Genomic DNA, 15,055 nt, shown 5'->3' with positions numbered 1-15,055 from the left:
CTGATTTCAAGCCTTGAACCTGGGGGTATTGTCTACTTAGTTAATATCACTAGCTGAGGATGCTACGGAAGACCAAGCAAGAGGTGTTGCAAAAATGGCAATGAGAAATATCCACTGCTTTTCCTTTGCCTGTATATGTGCCTACTTGTGTCCCTTGAATACAGTCAGGTTGGCTGAGTGCAGTCTAAGCTCATCCCAGTCACATCCTTGTTGTTCAGGTGCCCAGAAATGGCTTCCTGCAGGACCAGCTCTGTTGTGACTTTGGTTGTGCTGACAGCCCCCAGATCCTGTTTCTTTACAGAGGGATGTGCTGTTTGCCACCCAAAGAGGATGGTGGGGCTAATGACCTCGAGACCTTTGCTCCAACCACTGTGTCTGTGATCTTAGTCCAGTGCGATTGCCAGTGAACCTGGGACTGGCTACTGCGGTTTATGCTGCTGGCACCTGCAACTTCCTAAAATCTGCACTTTCTAGACTGCAGATCTGAGCTTTATTTCACATGTGTGGTTCCTTACTCAGACTCTTTTTTGGCTTGGTTTTTTCTCTGAGAAATGACTTCAGAGCAGCAGCAGTCTTGTCTTGAGCATTTCATTTCAATGGTGTTTTGGTTCACTGAGGGATAAACCTTGTATGCATTTAGTAGGGAGCCATAGTTCTCTTGTAAAACTTCGGGATTTGAATTATTGTTAAGTTTTTGAACTTAACTACTTCTGTACTTAATTACTGAATTAAGTACAGAAGTAGTTTGTTTTGGACCTGCAATAATAGATAGGGAGTGCACTTGATTAAAGATCTTATGTATCTATATACTGCTGCAAGTGCTAGCTTCTATTAGAAATACAAAATGGAAATTTTACCTGTTTTTAGGAAGTTTTAGTAAGAGCTGTAGCTTCAGGTCATTTGACTCTAAGTGTATTTCTTCATAGGAAGAGCCAAAATACAGACAATTGTCTCCTGAAGCTATGAGTGTTCTCTGGCAGGAAGTTGCTAAGCAAGAGAATTCTTAGATCTTGGAATTTTTGGTGGATGGAAAAGTTTGGCTGGGGAAGTCTGACTTCTACATAAAATATGATTTTAGTATTAAAGTGAAATAATTATCTGTTATTGGTGCAATTGTTATGATTATCTGTTGAAAAGTATAAGCACTGGAAATGGAAATAGAATTCCATTTCCAGTGCTCCTTCTGTGCCTGAGCTGAAACTTTTGAGATGGAGAAATTAGCCTTGATTAAGGGGGTACTGTGATTATTCAGGATTTGTAAGCTTGCTTAAACTTGTGTTTGTGTTTCTGGCAGTTTGGAAAAATTGGTTTGCCTCTGTGAATGTACTTCTGGCTTCAGGGGTCAAACTTGCGAAACTGAGCATGAGTAACTTGAACAGTGCTTGTTTAGTCTATTTGTGCTGCTAGGGTTGAGATTGTAATTACATGTTCAATCCAGTGTGCCCTTCTGGAAAGGTATGTGTTGCTGTTCTGCACGAGTCCAAACAAGTATTTGTATTCAGCTATCTGCATTCCTTCAGCCAATGTGCAGTCTTTAAAAATTAGAGACTTAAATATACTTACCACAGTAAATTAAGTAGCACAGTAAGTCTCCTCATTTGGAACAGAATATATTTAGGAATAATGTCTATAAATGTTTTAGGCATGTTTCTGTAATAGAGGAAAGCGTGAAGTATGTACTGATGTTATTTGACTTTGTTATTTGAATTTCTTACTATCTCTCAGTGGGAGGTTACTCAGGGATGTGGTAGAGTAGCTTCTGAAATCCTGTTATTTCTGTTGTCTTCTGAAGATGGGACAGAAATCTTCCAAGCATGGGATAGATGCTGCTTTTTTCTATTTCCCATGGAGTATATGAGTGTTGCTGTCCTGCTCTCCTCTGCAGAAGCTAAGGGCATGCAAGTAAGGAGGGAGCTGGAAGCTCACACCAGTCTAACTATGGTTTTTTCAGTGTGGTTCTTAATGTAAACAAGGTAGCTCTTAAGATGCTACTGTTGTTTAAGAAGATGGAGTTTGATTTTTCTAAAATCTGCCTGGTAGTGTGCGATAACAGTTTTCTCAATCTGAGTCCATACGTGGGTAAATTTGGTAGTGGTTGTAAAATAAAGTGGACATTGAGGCACAATTTGTTTGAGTGTGTTAAAACTTCTGATTTATGAAAGTCTAAATCAGCACTGCTATAAGATGTGTGGGGAGGAAAGGAATTTGAAGATGGAGCTTCAGTGTGGAGAAACTTGTGAAACCCCTCCAAGCAGAAAAAATGTAAATGTAGGCATAGGCACCTTAATTATGTTGGTTATGGACTTTGTGAGTTCAGAACATTGTTTCTGATGTTAAACACATGGGTGCTCTTCCTCTTCACAAAGCCTGTGCCTCTGCTGTAGAAGATGCAACTTTCCTTACTGTAGCAGTAGACTACAATGATTTAAATATTTTTTCTGCTGTGTATTCGCTGACCTAATGCTTCTTAGATGAAGCTTGGATAAAAATGTGTTAAATTAATAGATTACTGGGTGGTTAAATTGTGAGTTGTGAGCTAAGCCTTAGTCCTAGTCCTTGCTTGGATTTTCACCTGTAATTTCTTACGGTTAGTACTTTCAAGTTCTGTCTTGAGCATTTTTGAGCTGTCTGTTCTGTGTGTGATAGGCTTAGATAAATCCTAAATTGTAGTGCTGATGGTAACAAACAGCTATTGTACTCTCCAGAATGAATGTCTGCTGTGTTCTGTAATTACTCCGGGGTAAAAGAGGACACTTGAGTTCTTAAAGTAAGCTATTTTCTGCTGCTTTCCTGGGTAGTAGTCATCTAGGCTGTAGAGAGTGTTTGTGCTGTCACTTCATGCAGAAGAGTATGATACTGGTTTATTCCAGTCTGCTCTTCCCCCTTTGTCTAGCAGAGTCCTTCAAGTAATGGGGGAGCTCATGCAAGTTTGTTTTATTGCTGGTTTTGAGAAGGTCTGTGAGGTGAAAAATGGTGTGCAGCACTGCCAATAAGAAAGCTGTATTTTAACTCCTTCTGTGACTGGGACTGACTGAATATGTGTTTCTGTCTGAATGATTCTGTCCCTGTGTCACTGATGTGTGGTTTCATGTGGGAAAGTTCTATATTGGGACAGTCGAGCATCCAGACTTTGGGCTCCCAATCATCAGTGGATATTGCTAGTCACTTTTTTGCTCAGTAACTGGGCAACATTGTGATGGATCTGTCTTCCCAGACACAGTTGGGATGTTCAATCCATACATTCCTTTGGTACCTTAAATCTTGGCCGTTCATTTGTGTTGTACTTGGAGCTGCAAGAGAGCATGTGGTATGGGGAAAGGGGAGAACAGTTCTTGATGGCATTGGCAACAGCGATGTAATAGGTAGGATTTTGGGTTTCTCTGCTTTGCTTCTGTGGCTTTCTTCCTGAATTGTTACTCTGTGGAAGAACTAATGAGCATGCATATGGTATGATGGATGCCTTACACAGACCAAAATGAATATTTCATCACACCTCCCAAAAGATAATGTGTAGTCTGCTAAGCAGCTTTTTTTACTGCAAGCAGCTCAGCTTCCTGAAAATATCACAGCTTCCAAGTATTTGTCTCTTTGAAGAAGAGAGGGCTTGGGCTTCAGACTGAAGTGGAGAAAGTGCTGTAATCTAGTTCTTGCTCACCAACCTGGGTGGTCAAAGGTAAGCTGTAGATCTGATTTTATAATGATGCTTAGTTACTGGGGTTATCTAACTGTACTTTTTAGGGTTTTGATGGTAGTTATTTGCAGGCTTTGGCAACCTAGCAGCTAGCTTAGAGGTAAAAGATGTCTTGTGATAGAGTGCTGAATGGGATTTTTTTTTTGTTAGTTTGCTTGGTTGTTAGGAGGTGTGGGGTTCTTTTGGTTTTGTTTCTTTTTCTCCTCATCCTGGAATGTTCCTGGAAATAACATCTTTCTCGTCAGACTGCTTTGTGACTGAGAGTGCACTCCCTGGCTGTGGTCTCTAATCGCAGCAGCACTGAAGTGCTGATTAGTTATCCTGAGAAGTTACTGACCATGTGGCCGGAATTCCGGCTCCTTAAGAAATGGATGCAATTTCAGCAAAGGATTGAAAGAACTTTTGGTGTTCACTTGTGTATTTTCTTCTGCCTTCCTTCTCCAAGAGGGGATATATGAGATTTGACAGGAGCAGTAGCTGATTTTTCATACATGGGTCCCTGCTTTTTCCAGACATCCAAGTGCAGGGAAGCATCATTGCTCTCGTGAGGGTGCTGACAGGAGCAGGCACTGTAGAGTGTTCTCCATGTTGCTGAGAACTGTGAAAGAGCTGTGATGGAGGTGTTGTCCTGGACAAGGTCTATTCCCTTTCCATGGGCTGGCACTGTAGAGTTGTTTGAAGTCCCTCCTGAGAGGAGGCTTGGGTATTATATTAGGGCAGTTCTGATGCCTCCTGTAGAGACTATGCTACACAGTTTTTTGTGATCGGTGTTAGAGGCAGCTGAGGTATATATGAGCTGCAGTTGCTGTCTCTAAAGATGCTTCTGCTTTTTTTTTAGGTAGTCAAAGGCTGACCCTCTCTTTTAAGGTGTATGATTCATACCTACTTTTTTTCTGTTTTGATGATTTTGTCCTGTAAGTTAAAAAAAGAAATGGAGAAGGTTTTGTAATAAAACACAGACCATGATATCTGGATTTACGTCCTCTGCATCAAATAGCTAAGATGGCCAAGAAGGAAGGTGGGGTCTTTGAAGCAATTAAAGGACTAAAATTTTTCCATTTTATGGCTTGCACAGTAAAGTCAAAACTGGTAGTGATCCTGCATTTGTTTGGTTTGTCAGGCAGCTTTCCTCTTTAAGAGATAGCAATGCAGTTACTGCTAAGATGGCCAAACTGTATGGGCTTATATTTTCCATACAGAATATCTGCTTTATTCTGGATTATTTTCATAAAATCTCAAGAAAAAATATTTAAACTACTTTCAGATTAAAGATTAAAGCTATTAAATTGTCTTCCTGTGAAAGAGGTAGGGCTGTGTGTTTTTGGTGAGGGGAGGGGTGGTAACAGGTTTAGCACTTTGGTATTCTGGTGAAATAAAAGTTTGTGAGACACTGTGTATTTTACTCTTTTAGTAAAAATCTAAACTTCTGTATCACTTTGCAGGCAACTGAAAATCTTACTGTATATGTAATTGGTGGAAATGTAGTTTGGAAACTGTATTCTTGGAAGATAGCAGCTGTGTCAAACATTGAGCTCCTGGACCCCTGAGCTGCAATGTGGATTTAGACTGCATATAGGATACAAAAATGCTATTTTTACATAACATGCCAGTGAAAAAAAGGATATCCTTTTCCTTTACTAATTTTTTTTTTTTTTAGATTTTCAAAGACAATATCTAGAGTTTCAAGTCTTGAGTTGCTGGCAGAAGGGAATGAGAAACCATCTTGGTATTGCCCCTAAATTTGAGGCTTTTTAGATATCCATTTTATTCCTGTGATGGTGTTCCATTGGCAGGTTGTAGATCTTCATTTCTCAAAAGTGCATGTGTTATCCCTGTATTTCCCTCTTTACTTGAGCGTTCAGCAAGCGATTTGAGGTGTAGCCAGCTTCCTTGCATGATATGTCTCCAGTGCTCTATTTTCCCAGATTGGAATCACATTAACTTTCATGCAGGTTTAGGAAATGACTTATGCTTCATGAAGGCTTCAGGTGCCACTGATAAACTCTTTCTCATGCTCCAGCTGTTGGACTTTGTGTATACTAAGGGATATTTCATCCTAAAACAAGAGGAGGAGTTGCTGCATGATTTCTGTCTGAATACTTAATCCAGTCTTATAAAATGAGTGAGCTTGATGTGTGTTTATTGTGGAAGAGGGTGCCTTGGTGTTTATTATTAAAGACAGGAATTTAAGTCTAGTTTTCTTTGCTGCAAAAAAAGAAAGTCACTTGCCGGCTTCAGACGAATGATTTTTTCGAACAAGACTTTTTTCTAAGCAAGGCTGTTTCAGGCTATTCTTGGGTTTTTTATTGCTTCTGGTGTTTCAAATTGAGACCTTTCATTTGTAGCTGAAGAATCTGTTGTAGGGATTTTCAGACTGTGAAAGGGTTTGAGATTTGGAAGAAGAGGAATTGTCTCGCTGTCTCAAATCTTTCAAGCAAATTGAAAAATTCAGGCAGGGAGCAGTTGATTCCAGCTCTCTATAAGACAAAGGGGCCTGATAAACATACAGTGTAGGGTTTTTTGTGTTATGTATAGTGTAGTACTCAGCAGAACTTCCAGAAGTAATTTTCTTTGCACACAAACCTGGGAAAGCACTAATGTCTTAACCAGAGTGAGAGTGGATTACACTTCAGAACATAACTGCATTTGCTCTGACACACAAAATGAATAGATTGTATGGTTTTGGCCTTGTTAAATAATTGTGTGGTTTCTCTCCAAATATAACTGCTTAAATTAAAAAACAGAATAGGATTGCTTTGAGAAATTTAGTAATGAAATCATGAAAGAGAGAAAGAATGCAGGGAAAAATCACTCCTTTCAGCTTCTTTGCAGCTCTTCAGTGAGAAAGAATGGTATTCTGTGTCCCTGGGAAATCTTACTAGTGTGTGCTCTTGCTAAGTTAGCAGTCAAAGAAGAATGGGGAATTCTTGTAATTGGTACCTTTTGTATTTAGGCTTACAAAGACTGGTGACAGGTTTTTAAATTAAATGGCAAACCCACGTCTGAATGTTCTTAAAGAACTTGTTAGTACCACGAGGTGCTGGAATACTGGTTTCTCTGGTAAAGAAGTTGTTTTGCCAACAATGACGTCTTGACTGCTATGCAGAGTCCTTAAGATTTTGTTTTATGAGGAGGGTGAGAGAAACTTGGATAGATCTCAGCAAAATCTTTAGCAGGGAGTGCAGAAAATCTGAGAGAATTCCTCCTAATTTGCTCCCCGTTGTTAGATTTAAGATCAGTTTTCCTTCCATACCAAATAGTTGCTTCAGCTTTTGTTATGACCCAATATGAAGAGCAGATCTTGCTGAACTTGCCTACATAACTAAGCCAATATTGGTCAAATTCTTAAGCTGCTTCTTATTTCATTTTCTGTTACTTACTGGGAGACTGCTGTGATACTGAGAAGGATGAAATTTGAGCTGACCAGGATTGGAAAGTTGAAAGAATAACTTTTTTCAGGCCTGAAAATGTTGGGACTTAAAAAGATATGTACTTGATATTCCTTTTTCACTTTGGAATTATATTTCACTTACGGAATATGAAAATATGTTAGAGCTTGCTTGTTGTTCTAGTCAAACTCTGCTTTTGTCCAAAAAAGTACATTAATGTGTTTTAATTTCTGAAACTTTGAACTACTTTGATAAGGCAGAGGAGCATTGTAAAATTAGAAGATTATGGTTGCTAGTCCTCTTTCAGTTGTACATGGAATTTTTCAGACATGTCTATAGATAGTTTCTTCTCATTCAAGCCATAGAGTTCAAACATAAGCTTTGTGCAGGTGAGATTCTCTCTTCTCATTTCACAGGGTTTTGTTTTTCCTATGTGCCTCTTCATTCTGTGTTCAGCCCAGCTGCCTTTTGCTGAAACTAATTGTTACATGTTTCCAAAGAATAGCTGAAAGCAGATGACAAGAGATGAGAGAGACCTTTTCTTGCTTTGAATTATTCAGTAGTGGGCCTCTAGTTGACATTTCTAATATTAAGCTTTCACAGAGGCTTCTGTCCCCTGGTAATCTGTCTGGGTTGCTTGATTAGTAGACAGTGGTTTTTTTCATGGAAGTAATGAAATCATTTAGTAGGAAACCCTGTACATCCTTCTGTAAAAGGCTTCAGTCTGAATATCACCTACTTGCTCTGAAAGGTAAGATAGCACATAGATTTTTGTCAAACTGTCCACTACGTGGCAGGTGCACTGTGAATGCTCACCAGCCTTTTAAGGGGACAGGATGAAATAATATTGGTATTTATTAGGTGCTATATGAATATAGTCCTTAATATTCATATAGGTACCAATAATACCAATAATATTGGTATTTATTAGGTACTATATGAATATAATACCTAATATTCATTTATTCATGAATATATTAGGTACTATATGAATACAGTATGAAATACTATTGGTATTTACTGACCAGAGAGAGTCTTCATTGACCAACACACCTCCTAGGGCAGTTTTCATCTGGGATCCTGGAGTAGCAATGCTTCAATGACTTGTACAGAAATCCCTCTTAGTGAGCAGCAGGCTGATTACCATTACCCACCTGGCTTCCTCTTCAGGGCTTGGTTGGCTTTTTCGCAAATAGGAGGAGATGTGATTCTCTGTGTGTGTGTTTGCACTTATGAGTTGAGAGGTGTATCATTATGGGAAGTGCTGAGGGGAAGAAAAAAGCTCTATAATGCCATTAGCCCTCTGGGAAACTGTTGCTGGTATGTCCATTGTGTCTTGTAAAACAGCTTTTACTGGAGGAAAAGCTTAATAAAGACACATCAGTATTGGAGCACTGCAGCTGACTGTGTGTGTCTAACTTGCTTATTAATACATACAGCTTGACTTTATCTGCTGTAAAAAATAAACTATGTTAGAGAAATAGCAGGAGTCTCAAGTCAAACTTTGTTCTGTAAGATGATCAATGTTCTTTAGTGCAAGGGTGCTGTACTGGTAGCAGATGGGGGAAACAAAGGTCGACAGTCATAGCTGGAAGACAAGAATAACTTCTGGTGTTTCTATCCTAGCAGCTGGGACTCTAGAAAGCAGGAACCCTGCAATGAAGGGTATGGAATGGAATAGACAGAAAAGATGAAAGGGAAAATATGCCTAAGCATACAAATTGCTGAGAGTTGCCACCTTTTTTTTCTCCGTTTTTTTTCTTTTCCTCTACTCGCACTAAACGTACACAATTTCCATAGCATGGGAACAACACGGGGTGTGAAAGCAACTGTTACTATTTCAAGGCAGTATTTATTGGAACTGTTTTAATTTAGCTTGTTATTTGTCTCACCTAAGTTGCACTATTTTACTTGATCAGTAAAACAGATAAAGGCTTTCTTCTCCTGTTCTGGAGACAATGAAAGTAAATGTAACTTATTTTCAATTCTGTCATCCTCGAGGGAAGTAGTCTGGTGTGCAGTCTTTAAACACGGTGTGTGATACCCCTCTAAATACTCCTTCAGTGGCTGCTAGCAGAACAGTCTGATGCAGATGAGGAAATTCTACCATGGAGACTGCAGTTTAAAACAGACCAGCCCAAGTCTGCTGCTGAAGGAACTCTTGCTATTTCTGTCAGCAGAGACTTTGCACTGTCAGGGTATCTTATAAAGCCTGAGCCACATCAAAGCTTTAAATCACTTGGTAAAAGCTCTAGTGCTACATCAGTACTGCAGAGCCTTGTCAACTCAGTCATATGCAAAACAATTGCCATCTTAATGTGTGTTGGAGTGTCGTCTTCATAGACTTGAAAGCAATTTTTCCATAACAGCATATTTTACATTTTTAAAAAGAAAATTTCATATTAAATGTGTACTGTTGCCCAGAACTAGGCTTTGCTACTTTGTTTTCCAGTTTCCTGTTTCTCCCCTGCAAATGAATTATAGAGGTGCAAGAACTGCAGAAACAGACTTGCATGTAAATTGTCACCAGAAAGAAACCGTGGCTGTCATCGAGTCCCGAAATGCCCAAGTTTCATCCAATTATGACATAAGTTGTACTAAAAATACCACTGTTGTAGTCACACTTGGAAAACCGAAAGGGAAGGATTTTTTTTTTTTTTTTGGAGACATGTGCATTGTGATTGTCCACCTTTTGCAGGCTAGCATAAAGGACTTTCTGTGCACATATCAGGCTTGTAATGACAAGGAAATAGTTTGTCGAGTTTATGCTTTATTTGTGATAGAGATGGAGTGACTGCAGGCAAGAGACTGTCTTAGTAGTGAGCCTCATAGAAACAGAGTGGTTTAAATCCTTATTTTTTATCAAGGCACTTACTGAGTTACTTAAACAGCAGGTTCTTAGCAGTTATTTGTTTCTTGGTTTCTAGATCTTTCTTTTTAATTGTACTTTGACAAATCAAGATACCATTTCTTAAGACAGCGGGAGTAGTAAAACGTCTCTGTCTGAAGGAAGGAGCTGAGCAATGAGAGATGATGAGATCCTGCTTCTACCACTGACTCACTGTGGCCTGAGGCAAGGCTGTCTCCCTTAACTGTCTGCAGAATGATGATGATACTTGTCTTGTGGTGGTAATTGGGAGCATGTGAGACAGTGAATGTGATACTGGAGAAATGAAGTGTTCCCTACATCTAAGGAGTAAGTGAGGCAGAGGCTGCTAACTAGAAGATAAAATAATTTTGTCTCCTTTCCAGAGAAGGGACCCTGTGTTCTAAGGGTTGGGCTTTACCCAGGTAAACTCCCTTTTACAGTGTGAATGTTCTTTTGCAGAGTGAAAGATTCTTCCAGCCTTTATTTTCTGATCTCTCCCTTATGTACTCACGTTAAGTTTTAGCTGATAATTTCAAAAACTTTGAAGGCCTAACTGATGTAACATCAACATCTTAACTACTACTCCATGCAGCATGGATATTTTTAATATGACAGTCATATTTGCAAGTCCTCCAGTAACTTCTGTTGATGCTTAGCAGAGCTTGTGAGCAAGTTTGAGCTCATGAACTCTCATTGAATACAGTAAGATGGTTGTATAACAGGAGATGACAGCTATAATGTGTGTGAAAGGAAGGAACCATATGCCACTTGTGAGGCCTGGTGAGAAGAACTTTACTAATTTCCTTATGTCCTCTTGACATCTGGGAAGTAGGAAACTCTTTCCTTGTTGTTGCTCTTAGTATTGACAGAGTTGATCTAGAATATCTTTGAGTGGGTGCGCTTTGACGATTTTCCTTATAATGCTCTGACTGGAAATGAAAATTAATGTTTTCAAAGCCTTTTTTCAGGGAAGCAAGTAACTGATGACAGACAGTTGTCCGCACCAGCTTCATAATATATTCCTAACATGAGTTAAACTTCCAGATCCTAAAAAAAATCAGTTTATTTTTGCTGAGGTCTCTTCCTTAGCAAATTGAGAAAGTTGTAGTAGTTGGGTAAAAATCTTGTTTTCTGAGAAGAGTGCATTTGGAGTGTAACTGAGGTTAGAGGGTATAAAAACAGTAACTACAAAGTAGAAGCACCATGTCTGATAATTAATTTGTTAGTTGTGTTATACATGAGGATTCAAGGCATGTTCTTCACAGGAATGTGGAGGCATTCAGAGGAATGATGGTCCTTGAAAAAAATAAGCTGTCTGGGACAAGCGTGTGTTTTGTGTGTGCCTTTTTCATTTATATATCTATTTTTTTTGGTGGGTGTATGTTTGCTGCTTGTATTTAGATATCACCTGGCATGGTGGATTCCTGTGCTATGATGAGGATTTCTAGGTGCTACAAAGTGAAGTAAATACTCAGAAACTGTTAAAGCAGATGGCTTAGATGAGAGCTGTTGAGAACAAAGGAGACATCAACGACGTGGTGAAATATCTTTAATCATACCTTGCTGGCTTGTAGCTTTTTCCCTTTTTTTTTTTTTTACTAGAGATCAGAAGGGTTCTGAACTAGTCTGCAATGACACACTTGAGTTCTCTGGGATTCTGCATGTAGAAAGTCCATCCTTTCTAAACTCTCTTGACCTTCCTTTCAGAGTCACAGCAATTTTCAGGAATGGTCTTTCTCTTCATGTGAAGAAAATCAATGAAGTTTATTCCCTGTGGCAAAGAGTGTTGTTTGGTTGTTTCACAAAAAACGCAAGGCAAAGGTGTGAGACTCCCCTTGAGCTGTTTTGTGTTTCTTTTATGTTCCTGGCATTCTTGCATGCTCTTAACTTGCAAAGTACTTCATATAAGAAGGGGAGACTGAACATAAGTTCCACAATGGTAAGGGAAGGCAATATATTAATTTTGAATTAATGTTACGTGGAATGTTCTGCGATGGCTAAAGGCACCATCAGCACTAACTGTGCATTGTCTGGGTTACCTGGCTCTGTTGCTGTGTTTTCCTCTGCTAAAGCTGGTTTGATTGTTTTCTAATTTAGATTAAAAAAAAAAAAAAGTCTTTGTGGGACCCTGCTCCCTTAAGATGTCCTTAATTTGAAAAAAACAACAAGGCACTGTTTTGCTTATATCTGGAAGGGACAGAATTTGCTCTTGCAGAAGTCCAGTGTGGTATGAGGGCAGAGGGGGAGGGAGTACTGCTATGTTTTGCTTCCTGGAGCAAGAAACAGAAAGGGCACTGTATGCTGCTTAGATAATAACATTGATAAGAAGGTTAAGTCTTTTAAATTCTAACAACATATCTGTGTGTGTTAGCTTGTCCAAAAAGATTTTAATCATAATTTTTTTTTTACGAAAAAGGAAAAAATGGGAAACATTAAGAATGAGTATCAGGTTTTTCTTTAGGTCAAGTATAATTTTAAATCTGAGTTTAGGGGAAAAAAAATCTTCACAAGTGCAAAATCAAAATCAGCCATGAAGGTAGGACAGATACCAGAAATTTCCAAATTTCAGAATGGCTCCAAGTGATGTCTGTCTACTTTTTCCACTAATGGTATAGATTCCTGAAAGAAAATGTTTATTAGCAGAGCACATCTGGTTTCTTGTACTGAAGTTTTTAAAAGAACTGGAAGCTTTGGTGTTGAGCCATTACACAGCTGGAAGGATGCACTCCTTCAGAAGTGAGTCTTTTTAGCATCTGTGGTTATCATTTTAACAACTTCAACTGTTGCTTTGGTTGATAATGGCTTAGGTTGAGATTGTGTTTTTTTTTTTTTTTTGAGACCCCAGCCTTTGGAGAGTGCAGAGTGCCTGGACTTGACCCAGATTTGGTGTAACAAAACTACATATATTTTCAGCTCCCTGCTGATCAGCGAGGTTCTCTACCATGAGCCTGAAAGAATAAATGATCAATTGCATGGTGAAAGGAACTTCCTATGAGCTAGTCCAGCTTCTTGCTTAAGTTTTACAAGTCCTTTATGTGAAGTTTTGTTTGGAAAGACTTTCTGTTTTAGAAAAGTTTCTAGCACCCAATCAAAAATGCAGTGTGTGTGTGTGTGTGTGTAAAATGTACTCCTGTGTCCTGCAGGATTCTTGGGGGGGCTTTTAAGTTATTTTACTGTTAAGAAAGCACTTATTTTGCTTTGTCTTGTAGTCTAACATGTTTAATTTCAGCTTTCTTCATTGTCTGTTGTTACATATTTCTAAGTCTGGAATTCTTGAATTTTTCATCTAGGAGAGAGGAGACTTGAATACTGAATTGCCCCTTTTCCATTTAATCGACTAAATAGATCACAGTTCATAAATTTCACTTAAAGATTGATCTTCAGTCTTTTTATTTTATTTTTTCCCTTTTATCAGATCTCATTTTACTTTAAACTGTGGATTCCAGAGCTGGCTTTTTATTTTACTAGGAGTTGTACCAGTACTACAACATTATTAATCTTATTTATATTGTCTATTTATATTCTCAAGGATGAAGTCAGCCCTTTTGACCTAGTAGTAGGGAGGTTTTCTGACTCAGGTGGGAAAACAGACTAGACTCATATGTTTAAAATTGCTATACAAGGATGTGAAATCTGACCTGTTGTCAAGAGCACCATGTGTGTTGGGTTAGTACATGCTGAATCTATTTTTCGTTGCTGTTGTGGGGATTTTTATTTGTTTGTTTTCCCCAGCTGCATAGAAGTAAAAGGAGGTCTTTCTAAATGAAATGGCTTCAAAATATTTCACATACTGGCTGATGGCTAGCCATTCCCACTTAGCCAAAAAGATCTGAATTTCATCTAGGCCTGCTAATAGTTTTCTGGAAGCCAGGATCTATTACTTTTGCAGAATTATGTTTTTTAGCTACTTGTAAACTCGTCCTGTGGGAAACAATTTTTTCCCCCTCCCCTCCATTCATAGTTGCCACCAGATTAGATATTCCATTGGTACCACAAGACTTTCTTTGGCTGAACTCTCTTTAAGAGGAGTCTTTATAGGATCACTTGCCTTGCACCTCTTTGTGGATTTACAGTGATGTTCCACTAAAAACACCACCCACAAAACTGACAGTCACCAGTCAAGGTAGTGGCAGTAGTTGCTGGGAAGGAAATCTCTCACCAGTTAATGAGATGAAGTTACAGCTGTCCTTGGTGCTCTGGCCTCTGAGGGCTGTCAGAGGTGTCAGCTGGTTTGGTACCTGAACCTGCATGATCATTCATGGCTTCTTCACACATTGGCTGGTGTGTGCTTTCATCCTCTGCAGCTCCTCTCGTGGACTGTGCATTGATGACCAGGCCCTGCGTCATTTGCTGCTCCCTCTGACTTCTGTTACGCTTGCCACTGAAAGCATCCCTGCTGGCTCTCAGGAGACTTGGCTCACCTTGAGCCTTCTGCATCTTTTATGGCCTGCTGACCAGTTCATTTCATAGTATTTCACTGCACAGTATGAAGAAGCTATCAAAAGCTTGCCAGAAGTCTTTAGCAGAATTACCATTTTCAACTGCTTGCAAAAGATCTGTGTTTCTGGAGGGATGAGTTTACATCTGTTTTGGTTAAAAACAAGTTGATTTGGTATGAATGGACTTATTTTACCATCTCATAAAACTATGTTGAAAGACTGTTTTTCAGCTTAGAAGGCCTTAAATACCTAGTTCACTTCAGAAAAAGGCATGGCTTTCCTTCAGTGCTGATTTTTTATTTTCTTTTTTTTTTTTTCATTTCTTCTAATTCAGTAGCATTGATAGAACAAATAGGTTTAGGATGAGAGTGAGGTGGAGAAATCTTCAGAGCAAACTTTTTTTTTTTGGAGTCGAGGTGGTGATTTGTTTTTTTTTTCCTTATGTGTTTTGTTTGGTTGGTTTTCTTAAGCTTCAAAGTGTAAGCTGACTTTTTCAATAACCAGAGATAGGAATTTAGCTTTGCCTAACTGTTAAAAACAATAAAATTGGTACATAGGCAAGCTGACATTTAATAACATATTGTGCAGGAGCGCTTGTGAATAATTGGATTGGGTTCCTGCTATGCTAGGCATTGTACAAAATACTAATTCCTGCCCTTGAGATCTG

General features: G+C 38.9%; 1 protein-coding gene across 1 annotated transcript in view; it reads left to right on the top strand.

Moving 5' to 3' along the window:
* PHLPP1 (PH domain and leucine rich repeat protein phosphatase 1) overlaps window positions 1-15,055 on the top strand; it is a 136,456-nt gene that overhangs the window by 29,784 nt on the left and 91,617 nt on the right. The window lies entirely within an intron of this gene.

This window comes from Molothrus aeneus, chromosome 1 (genome assembly GCF_037042795.1).
Source record: "Molothrus aeneus isolate 106 chromosome 1, BPBGC_Maene_1.0, whole genome shotgun sequence".
Lineage (NCBI taxonomy): Eukaryota > Metazoa > Chordata > Aves > Passeriformes > Icteridae > Molothrus > Molothrus aeneus.
This window is presented reverse-complemented; position numbering and strand designations above follow the sequence as displayed.